Below are 17,201 nucleotides of genomic sequence, written 5' to 3'. Positions count from 1 at the left end.
TCCCAAGGGCCTCTGATGGAGTAAGTTCAGAGTGTTGTCATGATGGACGTGCACACATGTGCCCTAGCAGACTAGAGGTCAGCCATCATTCATGAATATGTGGAGACCACTTACAGTCCAGTTACAGCATATGCTAGTAACACATGTTGTCCACCCACCCTGCTTTCTCCCCAGTAAGCTGCTACATTTTTAATGCCTCCATTAGCTCTTGGAACAACCGACAGCTTCAAGTCTTTCCCTGCAATGAGCTGCAGCGTGGACATGCCATGCAGCTTTCAATCACAAGCCAAATGGTTAAAGATTTTGAGACAAGATTTCAATTCCAGAACAGGAAGCCTGCCCAGTCAACCCTACACCTTTAATATAATTATTAATTATTCATAAACAACTATAAATGCACCTAGCTCCTGCAGTACCCTTTGTCTTTAGAAATGCCTTTGCTGAAATCGCAGGTAGGTGTCTGGGTTTTTCTTTTTCAGTGTATCTGCACCTAAGGCAAAGTTGCTGGCCCTAATGCTTCTATTGAGAGTCAAAAGATTCAGTGTTTAATGCACACATGCCAGCTTATCCCCCAAACATATCAATTTTTACGTTTCTTTTAGCACAAGAAATTATTTTTTCATTTAAAGAGAGGACAGTGCAGTTAAATGGTTTCTACATAAGGCAGTCAGACTTCAGTCCCCCCCAAACCACATAAATTCACATTCACAGCTGCAGAAGAAAAACCTGAAGCTGGCTGGTGTTGCAAAGGTTCAAAGTGCCAAGCAAATAGAAACAATACGAAGCATCTGCTCCCCTGAAATCTTGTGTTTTTAAGGGATGCTGTCAGCCCCGACGGCAATGAAAGGTGTGCTCTGGTATGAGATAAAATGATGTTTCTCTAAGTGCCATGTGACTTAGTCTGGGAGCAGAAAGTCACCCAAGGCTCTTAATTGGAACATGACTGACAATTACAATTTTGTTATCAAAAGTTGGCTCAGTTTTAGTGGAAATGCCCAGCTATGGAGAGACACAAGCCTGTTCCCTCTCAGGTGGTTCGGCTCTGCAGAGCCACCAGGAATAGAAAGAGGTAAAATCGTACTTCTGTCACCGAAGGAAGCCATGCACACAGTTTGAACACGAATTTAAATCAATTTAGAAAACAATTTTGTTAAAACAGATCCATCCCTTGGTATAGTTACTTTGATTTTAGCTTGACGGCACTATTTTGGCTAAGGGACTGACTGAAGAAAGAGCAAAGCAGGTCACTGAAGCTGCAATTACACGTGCTGTGCCGATTGCTGCCAAAGCCAGTCAGGAGGTTAGTGCACAGCAGTTTTCTGGCTTAACCTTACTGCCCCATATTCCCACTCCAGATCTTACTGGCTCCTTTGGATTCCCCAAGCCCAATTCTGCAGAAACAGCATAGACTGAAAGTCGTCCCAGTAAGAACTTAAACTAAACTTCATCTTTCTGATGGAACTGGGTTAGGGAGAAACCACACATAATTATGTTGCCAGACCAGAGAGAACAACAAGCCCCTGAGTAACTAAGTAGTGATATGTGGTAACCCATACACTGTAGGAACGCAGACCTTGATCTGACCCCTAAGTTGTACCGCTTAAAACTTTGCATATTGTTTGACTTGGTTCAATTGTTCATGACAAACCTTTTTGTAACACACTAAACCTGCAGTCAGATGTGTTCCTGTGGCAAACTAGGTTACAAGTCTATCGCCACCATCACATATCAACTGAACCATGCTAACTAGCTATGGGCTCATTGCTGCAGCTTACAGCAAATATGATGTAAAATGAGTTGGCTTAAATTCCAGTGAAATGAGTAATGTTAAACTCATTTAAGTTAAGCCACGCTGACCTGTATGGACATATTCTTATTGTTTGAAACCTTGCTGGCATGCTTAACCATAAATACCAGTAGAAGCTAGAATGCTCTGGGTTCAGTTTTAGCTAACAGACACATCCACCGCACATGTTGGTTTTGGCAAACCATTTAATTTGAGCTTTTGTGAGGCACCAGTATGTTCCCAGAGGGGGAGAGAGATATTTACTGAGTGAAAGGAAACCAAGTAAGAGAGACATTTGTGTGGTAAGATGTGGCTAGCTGAAAGTAATACATGACAGACTGCATAACCCTGTCACACTGTCAGGATATGATTCTGATAGTGCTTTCAGTTCATGTGAGGCTTTTCTCCACTTTTTGCAGATGAGCAAGGAGATAGCACATTTCATTTCCCTGTCTCCTTCTCTCCGCCTTCTACTCAAAATTTCTGAAGGGATAGCACATGCTCTTGCTTTTTCCCACTTGGGAGCAAACAAGTTAGTTACCTATAACTTTGCAGCAAGAGCACTTTGGACAAATACTTTCAGCTTGTTGACAATGTGCTTTTGTATGTTACCATTCACAGTTATACTTCAGCACAACGAATGAATGACAAACTCTTGTAAACATTAAGGAAACCAGCACAAGAACATTACCAAAATAAGCTCACTGATATAAACCTTCAAGAAAATTCTGCTACAGAGAAATGGTCTGGCAAAAAACTCCACACAGTGAAGTCTTTCCCCTGCGAGATCACAAAGGTTTTAAGAAAACGGGTCATGAATCCCATCAGTCGAGATACCCACCCACTGAAGGTCTCTATTCAGTCAGCTAGGTAGACAGAAAAAAATTATGATATTTAAACACAGCTAGATGGAGGCAGGGAGTTTTATTTTTACAATCCTACACAGCTGGAGGGAGCCCTGGGACCACCAAGTGAAGTCTTGACCCTCAGTACCCAATCTATCTCCTGGATGATTCTCCCATCATGAAGAGCAGCCAGAGGAGACTTTGATGATGCAACTTCTTTCCTGCACTTACTGAATTGCTTTGGTTTTCAAGTAAGTCTACAGTACCATAAATGCTTAATTTAAGTATAGCTATGTGTGTTTAGCTCACATCTGGCTTGATGACTTCATAAGGGAAAATGCTGTAAGGACACACCTCTTTGAGAAGGGGAGGGTTGGGGGTTGTGCTATGAGGTAAGACTGCCTACGTCAGGCTCCCAGAGCAGGGGCTCGGGATAAGGCACTTCCAGCTCTCCACTGCCTGGCCATGGGATGGCACTCTGCAATCAAGTCACTCGTTGCTCTCTTGAACTTAGACCCTGCAGGCAATGCCAAAGCAAGCAATCAGACCTCACCCCTTTATCCTCATGCTCACACTCCAAAGTCCTATTTTCAAAAACAATGTGAGCACTTAGCAGAGTAAGTCCCCATGAAAATGACTCTTTGCAAGTAGTAGTAAATCTCTTTGGCACTTTCAGAGTTGCATCTTGACCTCTGCTTGTGCAGTATGGCTAGCAAACCCTTTTATCCAGCTGCTGACAGCCAGAGCACAGCTCCTCAGGCTCCTAGAAAATGTTCATTTCTAAACAAGGCAAAGCCAAAACTGACCAGATCTAGTGTTAGCAATAGACCAGCTCTGAGAATAAGGTTGGACAAGAGACCCTGGAGCTTCCTTGCTACCAATGTTCCCATGATTTCTATGGCTCAGGAAAAAGGAAGTCCTGGCAAGACTCCACTTCAGCCCTTCAGCATGGAAAAGTCTAGTCTTCCCTAGCATCCTTCAACACAGTGATCCCCAGATTATCTATAACCCAACTTATTTCAGTCTCTGCAAATCACAATGAGTCCAGGAGCTGAAACACACCAGAAGGTGACAAAAAGACTCTCCTCTAAATCTTCCCTATCAGGGATTTCAGAGGGAAATGCAAGATGCACCTATTCCATTATGGTAGGAGAAGACTTTGAGATGTGCAGTCTTCAGATCTACTCTGGGAAGGGCAGGGCATGCCCTTCTCCTGAGGAAAAAAAAGAGAGAAAAGAGGCATTTTTGTTGAAGACTAACAGATTAGACATTTCTGCTGTAATACCATGGAATTCAAGAGAGATTGTATGTGTGCTCAGAGGAATGAGCCAATCTTTGTAAATGCTGATAGACTGTAAATAAATAAATGAAGTATTAATCATCACTGCCATCAAACTCTGGGAGAAATCTATCTTTGTATTATTTGGATGAGGCTCTGTCATTAGTTCAACCTTGCCATTTTTAGAAATTATTAGAGTTTTATAGCAGGTCTGAAACTCTATGCCAATGAGACTGTGATTTTAATGCATATTAATGGGACAAATGGGGGAGGGGAAAGGAAGTTGGTGCGATTCCCTTATAGAGTAGAATGCTAAATAAGAAGATTCCAGCTGTGCAACAGGAAAGTTAAAATGGTTTGTTTGGATCATTAATATTGCAATGAAAACTAATTAAACCTAGAGCTACAAGGAGGAGCTCATTAGAGATTTGAATAGAGGCAGCACAGCACTCAGCAGCCTCCAGTTTTAGCAGTTTCTTTTATCACACCAAGTGGGATAGCAAGAGTTCACTGAACAGAAGATAGTAGGAAGTGCCAAGGGGATATGGATGCCCAGTCCAGTGGATGCAACTGCAAAAGGTACCTGGCTGCTACAGGTCTTCTTTGGAAAATGCTGCATGAGTTTTGCAGCTCTGTAGAATGAGCGAAGCCCTTTTATTGGGTCTCTGCTCAGGCTAACATCACTGTGCTCTCTACTGTTACCTTCCGCTCTGGCCTTGCCTCCTGCAATGTTATGACTTTGTCCCATGATCTGACCTGACATTCAAAACTTTACCTAAAATTTGCTTAGCCAAAAAGCCCCAAAAGCTGCTTTACAAAATATATCTACTTGTATATCTGTCCTGGTTTCAGCTGGGATAGAGTTAACTGTCTTCCTAGTAGCTGGTACAGTGCTATGTTTTGAGTTCAGTATGCAAAGAATGTTGATAACACTGATGTTTTCAGTTGTTGCTCAGTAGTGTTTAGACTAAAGTTAAGGATTTTTCAGCTTCTCATGCCCAGCCAGCGAGAAAGCTGGAGGGGCACAAGAAGTTGGCACAGGACACAGCCAGGGCACCTGACCCGAACTGGCCAACGGTGTATTCCATACCATGTGACGTCCCATCCAGTATAGGAACGGGGAAGTGGGGGCGGGGAATCACCGCTCAGGGACTGGCTGGGTGTCAGTCAGCAGGTGGTGAGCAATTGCACTGCGCATCATTTGTACATTCCAATCCTTTTATTATTGCTGTTGTCATTTTATTAGTGTTATCATTATCATTATTAGTTTCTTCTTTTCTGTTCTATTAAACCGTTCTTATCTTAACCCACGAGTTTTACTTCTTTTCCTGATTTTCTCCCCCACCCCACTGGGTGGGGGGGAGTGAGCGAGCGGCTGTGTGGTGCTTAGTTGCTGGCTGGGGTTAAACCATGACAATATTGTTGGTCCCTCTATGTCCGCTCCTGGCCATGGCACTTCATAGTCTGTAGTTTTAGTGCGACCTTCAGTTTTGCATTTCCTTTCTTCTTTACCATGCCACGCCACTTTTGCTATAGCCAGAGAAGGTGTCCCTGCCTCTGCTCTGTGAACAACAGCATCCTCCTACAGCTATTTAACTCTTCTCACCGTTGACACTCTCTTTCCCTCCCCCATGGCCTCCCTACATCCCAACCTCCCCAAAACCCTGCTCACAGCTCCACACAGAAACCCAGTGATACAGGACTATATCAACCTCTTCCTTAGATATTTGTTCGAGGAGTGAGTAATGATCAGATTGGGCTTCCCTAAGTCTTGCATCCTTGCAGCGTCAAGTGAATACTGCAGCCCCAACTAATCTGTTGCTTATCCATACTAAGTGCTGGTAACAGTGCTTGCATTTCACCCCAATAAAGGCTACAAGAATGAAAGAATGACCTCTTAATGCTGATCATAAAGGACTTTGTAGGGGGGAGGGTCCTCACAGATGAAAGACACTTTGTAATTTTACTAGTGTTGCCCAAATGTTGCTGGATTGGGGTCTTGCTGGTGACCTGGGAAATTTAAAAATCCTTTAGTCATAGAGAAAACAAAATAAGATACTAAACCAGTGACACACTAAACTGTACACGTGTAACTCAAATGAGAATTTTCCTTGGTGAGTTAGATAACCGAGTGCCAAAGAAACATGATAGAAAATAAACCCTTGCCTCCCTTAATCGCAATGTCAGACCATTTGAACACGGGGATCACTGAAACCCCTCCCATTTTCAAGTCAGAAGTTTCCCACCACTGTAGGAGGTGCTGACTCGGGTTTCTATTATTTTTCTCCATCTTTGGGCATGAGGGAAATAAATTTTGAACAAAACTGTCTGCTGCATTCACTGTTAGGAGATGGTACAGCCAAAGGGGTTGGCAGGAAAAGAAAAAAGCTCAGAAAATGAGAAAATGGACAATTAATACTGAAGATCCCAAGAGATGAGAATGGATCCAAGCAAGTCAGCAAGACATCAGCTCCAGCCCAGCCTGCATTTCCAGGCAGGTGTTATCAAGGCATGGACTTCCCTAGATAGCCAAGGAGAAGAAAAACATGGAAAAATGCTGTAAAATTAAAAAGAAATCACTGGAGATGCAAAATTAATTTTCAAATATGACATCTAGGCATCAGTCTGCTCAATCTATGCCAGTGAAGACCCCCAGAAATGCCTCTGCTGCAGCATTTCACGGTGGGAGGCACAGAGAGGCTGCTGGACAATGAAGAATATTGCACACCCTGCAGAGTCAAACCTGTTGCACAGCCCCAGTCAGTGCCGCAGCCATGGGGCACAGGGACTTCCGCGCAGGCACTGAAGAGATGACAGATGCCTCCCGTCTGTTCAGCACTGTGTAATAAAACAAGCTGAAATGCTCTACAGAAAGGCTGCCAGGCAGAACCCAGAGCTGTGTGCTGTGTGAGTAAGAGCCCAAGTGAGGCAAAACTGTACTTCACATTGCGCTTGAACACAGGAGGCCCAATCTAAATTTAGATGCATGGATGTATACTGGACCAGATTTATACAAACAATGCAAATTCACACCAAGAGACCTGAGGTAATCTTATCTGTAGTGTTTCCACCTTTTCCCTGGGGGAGAAATAGGTGACACTGTGATGATGATACTTCTGCCTCTTAATAGACAACAATCCTGAGAACCTACATTCCACTTTCTATTTTCCCCTCCCTGATGCTCCCCCTCAACCAAAGTCCTCAACAGCATGGTTTTGGAATGACAAATATCTGCCCAGGCTTGAGTGACTGCAGTAACCTCACATTCCCTTTTCTGGTGCAGCTTGCGTAGTACAAATTCACATAGTTTGAAGTCAGTCCTTGAATACTACACATACTGGTTCTGCTTCTTCCTCCCCAGATGTCAACACCTTTAAGCAACCTGTATTGTCCCTGAACTGGTCCATCTGATATACTTCTTATTGACAAACAAGGACAGTGACAAACAAGGGGGAAGGAAATCAAGAAACATGTTATGGCCAGGGGCTTGATTTCCACAGAGCAGTGAAAACCAGAAAACACATTAACTTCACATAAGCTGTGATCAATGTCCATCTAGCATTTGTTGTCCACCACGTAAGGCTTTTAAAGACATCTTCAAACACATCTAATCCATAAGGTGCTCTGTATGAGGGAAAGTGGGGGAGTGGGAGACTGCAAGCTCAGTAGAGATGGACAATGCAGGAGAATGGCATCTACCTGAATCTGTGGTGCTTCAAGGATCTAGTGGGAAAGGCAGTTTTGTTTCAGATCTCTCCCATAAGATTAATTTGTGTTGTGATGCAGGCAGATGTTAGTAACATAGTCAAAGTTGAATGCCTTGGCTGTCACTCGATCACGCATTGTGATGATTTTACTAGCAAAGTGACTATGCACTGAGATGCTGTTTCTGCTAATTGCCCATCATTAACACAGCCTCCACAGGAAAAACCTCAGGCCTGATCCATCAGAAAGACAACATTGGTTAGATTCTCTAACCTAATTTAAGTATATTAAACGATAACGTAGGTGCTTAAATTCCTGTTGAAGGAGATAAACTAGATGTTTACATATCTACATCTATACATAAGTGCTTAAAGAAAGCAGGGAGGTAACTGGAAACATATTTAAGTCTCTCATTTCAGGCATCCAAATCTGGATTTTGGTGCCCTTCTTCCTCATTTGTCCATAAACATCTCTCCACTCACTCTGCTTGGCGTGTCAGAGCAAGGCAGGCACAGCCCCACCATGCAGAGACTGAGATTTTTGAAAAGCCTCTGTCAGGGGCTGAAAGCTTTCAGCTTTCCACAGCACCATGCACAAGAGCAAAACGACTGTCTTCACAGACAGGTAATGTATTTGAGGGGAATCTGCAAGGAAAAGAATGACAAATGGTTGTTTTATTTTAACTTGGTGTTTATGAAGATTGCCTAATGACTTCTAGTGCTTTTCAGTGTTTGTTAAATGTAAAAGGAGAAAAATCACATAATTCTAATCCCAAAGCAGGGCAATTGGCTTGTTTATGCCTATTATATTCCATTAAAGATGCAATATCTGCTTTATCTCAAGAGAAGTCCCAGCTTATTTATGCCTAGTGTAAGGGCAAATATTAGCACCAAAACGGGATGCAGTTAAGTCTAATGTCATGCCACCAGCATTGCTCATATTATAAACAAAGTGGCAATTACTTTGAGGCAGAACTGGATAGTCTGTTCAAGTGGCTCTGCTTTATGTGCATTCAAAATTTGCTTCCAACAACAGGATTTCAAGAGTAAAGTGCAACATGTTCATACATTTGAGGAATAATATAAACATGGTGTAGGAGCCTGTTTGTCCACTATTCATGAGTTATTGCTGCCCTTGACTAGCAGTCTGACATCAAATGATTCCCATATCATTAGAACAAACATGCACCAAAAAACCCCTAGGCTGAACATTTCTACTCAGAAACTTACCAGGCTTTCTTGTGGAAGTTATATTTCTGACATTTCATGCCCCCTATTTTGATGATGGAATTGACTAATAAAAAAAAAATAATCCCTGGATGCATCAAATTTTTGCTGTGCCAGTGCAATGGATCATTCTGTCCTCTGGTTACAGCACATCATGAGAATGTAATTCAGTAGGTAACCCAGCCAAGAGAGGATAACAGGGACATGAACTACCTGAATTACAACTCTTATGGGGCACTGCATCTACATTCTCAAAAAGGAACAACTGGTGTTTGTCAGGAATTCATTCCTGATAGAAACTCAACCTTTCCACATTTATGGCACATTTTCTTGGAAGATTTATTCTGTTGAAAACCCTATTTTATGCCTAGGAACAGAAAAGACAAAAAAGTTTCATCCATTCCAACACCCACGCTCCTTAGTGGGTCATTTGGAGGAAACAACCTGCAGACCTTTGGCCATAAAGAAACAGACTTCTCCTGCCCAGCAATGGACGCGGAGCCTTCCATACATTGCCTAGCCACCAAAGCTGCAAAATGACTTTGGAAGAGCATCGTGTACTTACAGTGCTCTGTACCTGTAGCAGCAGGTGCTAGCTATGAGCAGTGTGTTACAATACTCTTACTTCCTGAAAATACATATTACTGAATGCATTTGTCACTTTTATATTTAGATATGGCCCAGAATTTCCTATATCACTTTTTTTTATCTGCCAAGTGGTCATGACAGCCACGACCACTTACACTTGTTCTCAGCTAAACAAAGTTTGGGATTTGAGATGGGGTGGACAGACGAAGAGAGCTTTCTTCCTACTAGGCTAGAGAGACAGAAGGACAGTTGTGCTCTCTGAAAGGTACCTAGGTACTAAGAGGAACTGCAGCCAGCAGAATTTTTATGAATGAAATCAACAATATCTCACCAAAAGACACATTCTCACCTGAAATCCTCTATCTTCAGAGCCAGATGCCATGCTTTTGACACCATTATTCTTGAAATACTAATAAACTGCTTAAATCACCACACACTGAAGAGCTGCTTCCCCCACATTCAACACCCAGCACAGCAAGTGACCTTTTTGCTATCCACAGAGGCCAGCGAGTGTAGATTCTCCTGGACCAATGTGAGGGGAAGCCAGAGAGGAAATCCCGGTGTCCTGCCCTTCCTCTGTGAAACAATGAGGCTGTTCATTCAAATGCCTCCCTAGGCTGCAGCGGTTGCATGGAAAGAAATGGTCTCTGTGGCTGTATTAGCAAAGATGGTTAAATTGTTTCCCAGTTCTCCCACCACCTCCAAAACTGCATCCTGTCCTAAGCAGGACCCAAAGGACCTATTTCACTTTCCTGACACCAGCATAATTAAAACAGGACAACACACACATGCAGACAAGAGCAAAGTGCCAGATCACCTCCACTATAGCAACTGAAAGCAAGAGCAAATCTGTCAACTCTGCCACCTTCTCCTCCCATCCACCTCCTTTGATTCTTCCCTTCAAAGCCTAACTGATCCATTAAAAATAAGTGTTATTACAGGTGGGCAATTTATTTTTGCCATCCTGTTATTGTTCACCCTTAAAAAAAAAGGATGCTTAGTACCTCTAAAAACTGTTAATATCCCAAATACCTTAAGACACTGTACAATTACAAGGCAAAGCTAAAAACCAGGAACTGTGACTACACCAGGTGTTCTGTCTTGCTCATTTCATGTCCTGCTTCAAATTAGGTAAGTACTAATGCATAAAAGCATAAGTGTTTTACAAAAAAAATAAAATATATAAACACTCAGTTTTGGCTCTGGTGCCATTACTTTCGTATCATTTGACTTCCTCATTTCTTTCCTGGGCACCCTCAGGTTTACCATTAACACAGCTATTTATGTTCAAACACTGGCTAAAGATTGTGCTCCATCTCCTGAGTTAGCAGTAGAATAAACAGGCTGATTTTCAGAAGTACAGGGCACCTCTTGCAGAGCAGAAAATGATGCTGCTTTGTACTGTGACAGCAGTGGCAGGAGGAGGAATTTAAGGTGAGCAGGACACAACCTGAGAGCGGCTGGGATCTGCCTCCCAGTCCTGAACCTCTGTGAACTGCAGAACTCCAAACATCATCTGCAAAAAATAAACCCAAGTTTTCCTTTGCATTAGAATCCCATACTGCCTGAAGAGGGCTAAGCAAAACCTTGTGCCTTTGCAGTTACTTCAAAATTTCTGATGGTTTAACTTCCTCTAAAGTATAACTATAGCTCCAGATTTTCAGAATCTCTGGTGTTTGGTTCCCGCCCCAATAACCACAATGCCCTTGGAAGTGTTTACTGCATTTTACTGATATAAATTACTCACAGTGTCTTCACTTTAACAGCGTCCAACATTCTTATACAGAGTACAGATGGACAGGAGATACAAGAATATTGCATGGGAATTGGACATACTCTACCCTTTCTTTCTCTTGCTCTGAATTTTCCCGGGCGCTGCATTTTGCTTCACCACCACACATGCCTCCTTCAAAGAGGAAACATGCAGCCATTTTCAGAGTCTGCTTAGGAACTTTCTAAGTTATCATCATACACTTCAAAGGTATTTTAAGACACAGCTGAGTGTATCAGAATGTGCAACAACGACAAAGCCGGGCTGCCTGGGATGTTTTGTTCATGCCGTATGAAAACCTACATAGGAAAAATTCCAGCAGTGCTGCCTCAGTAAAGGAACTTTATCAACACAGAGCCCTCCAGTGACTGAGATGCTTGATAATCAGAGGAGCAGACGATATCATCCAGTGAGTATCAGAGCCTTCACGTAGGGTCATCCAGTCCTAAACTCATTGCTCAGAGAGCCAAACTCTCCCCCAAGGACATCTTTAATCAATTTTGTGGGATTGTTGCTTCCTCCCACAGCCTCCCAGCTCCTCTAGTACCTTTCCAAATGCTACAGTATCTCCACTGTGACTTACAGTGCTTCAGGGAATATACAGTATGCAAAGGAATCTCATCCTCCAGTAGCTCACTCAGATAGATTTGAGCAATAAGACAAATGCAATGTAGAGAAGCTTTCCCACAGAATGCTGAATGTACTGAAATCCACATGCACTGTGACAAGGGTCCCTTCTCTCCCCGAGCAGACTCTTAACTCCAGCCTGGAGCTGACCTGTACAGAGAGGAGCTGTTAGCCAAAGCCAGCCAAGGAAAACAAGCAGACACCTCCTTCCCCAGCCAAAGCTAGCTTTCTGATGGAGTTGGACCAAGCGGTGAAAGGCACCTGCTGATGCATATGAGCAGCTCCGCTGGGATTAATACAAGTTTGTTCCGTGTTTGGCACAGGTGTTATGTAATAAATAAGGCCTGTTAGTCCCACTGAATGATGGAAATAAAGATATATTGAACAACTGCCACCTTCACCCTGCTTCATTCATTATCCATTTCAGATGAGGTGAGGATTTGTTCTTGAAGTCAAGTGGAGATGGGACAGGGAGGATTGTGTACCATGGGACCATGTTACTGAAGTCCATACTATCATGGAAATATGCAACAGGTTGAATTAACGTATCTTATATCTGAAATTTCACATGGTAGCACAAAATAGCATCTCCAAAAAGCTCGTCTTAGTGCAATACAGTTCTTCTAATGTTATTTTGGTAGTGTTACCTAGGTATGTGTTTTGGGTTTGGTTTTAAATAAATAAAAATCCAGATTTGGTTCTCTGACTTTGTAACAGCATCTGTTCAGGCATCATCAGCAGAGTTAGACTATTGAATTTTCCATACTTCAATAAGTATTTTCTACTCAACGCAAGAAATCCATCCATGCAGTAAGGAACAACACACAGTCAAAAAAACAACAGGTTATTCACATGGCAGTATACACATTCTTTAGACAATGAAGGCAAAAATATTGCAGGGTATTTCCAAGAGGCAGTGTGGGTGAGAGACAGGCAACCATAGGTTCTTTACAACACGTTTCTCTACAGCAAGAAGGCTTATATGATCACATTGTCTGTGTGTGTGTGTTCCTCAGTCCTCCCAAAGGTATCTGAACTTATTGAACAATTTCAACTAAATTTGAGACAAGGTTAAGATCTTTCCCAGTTGGTGAAGTTTTTGTAATTTTAAAAGAAATTTCCCACCTGCTAGCTCTCTGAAAGATATCAGAGTGGAAAATAATCCCTTTCAGGGGAAAAAGCAAGTCAGATCAGACAGTCTCAAGTTGATACTAAAATGTGACCTGGTTCTGTTGAAAATAAAACAGGATCAAGCTACAAAATGAAACAGAGCCTCTGTCTTTGTTGACTATTATTTGCAATCTTGCTATTGGAGGAACATAGGCCTTATTCTGTCTTCTCAGTTCTTTTGACTTGTTAAACTTTTGCTCCCTGTGTTCCCACGCTCATCCTTCCCAGTGACTCATGGACTACTATGTCTAAGGCAGGATCCTGACCTCTTTCCTATTTCCTTAGCTAACTGAAGCATTTCCCAGTCATCTCAAGCATGAACACATCCTCCTACTTCTAGAGTCTCTCAGCTAACTGACAGACCAGCTGGTGATTTTATGAGAAGCCTGGAAGAGTCTTTATTATTAATCTTTTTAACCTAAATAAACTATTTCATACTAGACAATTTGTCTCCAACTTTTATAAACATTTTATACAACAGGCTACAGATCAGACTATGGTTGTCTGAGACGACAAATAAGATTGCAAGTTTCTGTAATACCATTCCTCTGAGCTGTGGTTTACAAATACATATGAGACTGTGGACTATGTTTAAGGGTCAGCGAAGGTTAACCTAAGAACATACCTATAGGCCTAAATGCACTAGCTGGAGATTGATACCTCTCCTAGAAAATTTTTAGCTGAAACCAGAACGGAATTTAAATCCTCTGGTCTAAAGTAGAGGAAGATGGGAAAAAATGCTGCCATTGCTGATGCTTTCTGTATGCTACCTGGAATCCCAGCCTGTAGGAAGTTAACAGTAAGAGACACAAGGAAAATGCTAGAGAGGCACTTGCTGGAGCAGCCATGCAGCACAAGGTCCAGGGAGGAAAGAAAGATTTTCAGTGGCTTATAACATGGCTAGCTCTAAACAGATCTCTGTCCCCCCACCAAACACACACACAGAGGAACAGTGAAAAAACATACCCTGACCATAGGATCACCTCACTGAAAGCTCTGCTACACTGTGTGTAGGTGCCAAAGCTCTCCAGATGAAGGGTATCGGTATGGGAAAACACACTGGAGAAGAGGAACCATGAACACTCTAATTTTCTGTATTCAAGTCTAAGCTATAAACTGTGTCATCAGGAAACAGTATCAGTAGGTTGCCAGGATTCCAGACCATGCCTATGGCACAGTGGCAGGAGTCTGAAACTCAGCTTAGAATGAATTTGACTGTTTTCATGCAAATATCAGATATGCATCTTTCAAGCACACATTAGCCACGTTTCCTACAAAAAGATTTATTTTTCAACTCAAATTTATGTATGCCTACCTGTGTTTCATCCCAGCACATAATACGCTCATTGCTATGTGTTAACCCAAAAAATATACAACTTCCCAAAGTGATGTCCAGGCGCTTTCCTTCACTGTGGAAGAAATTGCCTTCTGTTGTAATACCTTTTTTCCCTGCTGTAGTGTAACACAGAATCAGCCTGGTTTAGAAATACAAAAAATCCTCTTCACTGGGAAACAAGAAATAATGACACATAGGTGCAGACCATCTGAATGAATAATCCAAATATACCCAGTATGGAAGAAATTAAGCTCAGTATAAGTTGTAACTTCCATGAGGGACACCACACAGTTTTATAAACCTAAGAACAGAGCAAGGTCTGGGGCAGGACATCTGCAAATGAATAGACTGCTCAGCTGAGCCATGGACTACTTTGACATTTTCTTTCCTGATGTTGCACAAAAGAGACTTGAGGACACATGTCCCAGGGCTTTATTCTTTGCTTCCTTGCACCTCTCTGAGTTGGCAATAGGACCGAGCTATAGTGTCCCCCAAGTAAAGTCAAGAAAACACGTTTTTAAAATGTGCCAACATCTCTGTAACATAACATATTCCTTCAAAAGGAAATGGAGATGGAGGAGAAAAAAAAAAGGAGCAAGACTGAAATGTGGAATGGTTTCCCATAGTATTCCTTAATGTCAAGGGAGGAAGGCATTAAATAACTGGTGCGGGTGTGTTTCCCTTTGTTAACACACCCGACATCTGTGATTCTGCTGCTTGCTGAGATGTGGAATCCCTCCCAGTTGTCCCAGCAGCTCAGAGTCCTGACAGAGGAGGAGATGGAGAAAATAGCAAAGGAAGAGCAGCTGTGAGTTTTCAAGCATAGTTTCCATTTGTTCCGGATGCCCATAGCAAAAGCACCTTGATTTTTGGCAGTAACCAGCCTGAACATGTTTTCTTCAATTTGTTCCATGATATGACAAAACTCGTTAAGGGAAGGTAGCATGTCCATGCACACCAGACTCCCCTGAGGTTGCCTAATCTCCATCAATATCCATTAAGCCAAGTGCACAAAAACTTTCCATCTTTTTCCAAGAATCTTTTTCATTCAGACTTCAAGACTTGCTTGCTTGGCATCACTCTGAAAGCATATATTTGAGCGCAAGGACTGGATTTATGTGATGATGAGCTCTCATCAAGAGCTGTTAATGAAACAAAGGAAACGACCCCTTGGATCAGACCAATGAATCGTTTCACTCCATGTCTGCCTGCAGTGGCCAGTACAGAGGATGCTAGCAATGGTTACAGAGGTCAGTCAGTAACAACATCCTGGTCATCTTGGAGGTTTCCTTTTGACTTCTTATTTTGGGACTGACATGCATCCCATTACATTGAAGTTTCCTCTTTCTTTTCAAATAGATTGGATTGCCATTATTTAAAGAGGTTGGTTTTTTATTTTTTTCCCCCTTGATTTGTCCTGCTGAAATTCCTAATTTCACAACATTTGCTCTCTCTCCCCTGGCTCATTTCTGTTAGATTCTTTAATTCCTGCTGTCTATATCTCTGTTATGGTTCCTTATTTTGTTGCCATGCTGAAAGTAATCTGAATTTCCTGCTCTCTACTTAACTCCTCAATTTGTTACATGCTTTGCCCTTTAAGGACCTACTCTTTCAAAATCATGTGGATAGTCCTGGTTCAAGCAACTAACCCCAGTGAGAAAAAAGACATTTCTATGTGGGTAAAGGCTTTGGAGAATGTGCTCCTAAATGCCCAAACCCCTTTTTCAGCTAAGCAGTGTAAATCCAGGCATCTCCACAAACACAAACCGTGTTACACCAGTTAAAATAAAAAGGGAACAAGCACTTGCATATCTAGTCCCTCAGAATCTTTTAAGAGGATCCCCTTTCTGAACCCACCACGACTATCTTGGCACCCCATGCAATCAAAAGCTGCTGCACTGGTCTTTGTTTTGTTTGATTCCATTTTTTGCACATGGGATGAATTCCACAGAGAACAAAAGTTTGCCAGAAGGACAGATTTCTTTTGAACCTTGGATGGAAGATAAGGAACAGCATTTTAGTGTGCCTCTAATTACAGCCACCATGACAGTTCATATGTGTAGCAATAAAAATAACCATAAACCTACCTAATCATTAAAGTAAAGCAAACAACTCCTCTCTGTATCATCATACACAGGTACTGCAGTTGCTAATAAACCAGGAGGAGCACTGAGGCACTGGAGGAGCATCTTTCCTATCTCCACAGTTTCTTAAACAACTTTAGAGGCATATTTTTATTAAGTATATGCAAGGCAGATGATCTTAAACCTCAAAAAGAGTCTGTATAATAATTGTGTGCTCTTCTAATGCTCTCCAAAGACCTATTCAGAGTCCATTCTGAAAGACAATAATATATCAAGAACTTCTGCAAACTTCCTCCTAATGAACACATGCCAATTTGAGACCAAGAATTCTGGCCTCGGAGGACAAAATAACCACTGCTCTTAGTCTCTGGGTGTTTTGCTACTTTATTTCAGAGTGATTCAAAATCTAATTAAATTTCTAAACTCTAATGAAATTACAGAAGAAAAATCATTTAGGATTATATTATATACAATTACTCACAGCTGAAAATTACAGTTAGCCTCTTTCACTAGGATAGGACCTCCTGAGAAATCCTTGTTATTCATATAACATATAAATCTGACATTACTCCCACTATTTACAGGTCGAAGGTAAAAGCAGAATTAATTAAACATATATATCCTGCCCAGTGGCCGGATGGTGGAGCATGGGTAATAGAGGGAAGGCTGATAATGATGACTATGCTTGAAGCTACATTTCCCAGTTTGGTCAAGAATCAGAATAAACCTACTACAAAGCAGGATTTTATTAAGTCTGGCTTATTCTGATCAGTGCTTTTCCTCA

Source organism: Harpia harpyja, chromosome 10 (assembly GCF_026419915.1).
Source record: "Harpia harpyja isolate bHarHar1 chromosome 10, bHarHar1 primary haplotype, whole genome shotgun sequence".
Taxonomy (NCBI): Eukaryota; Metazoa; Chordata; class Aves; order Accipitriformes; family Accipitridae; genus Harpia; species Harpia harpyja.
Note: the sequence above shows the minus strand (reverse complement) of the source record.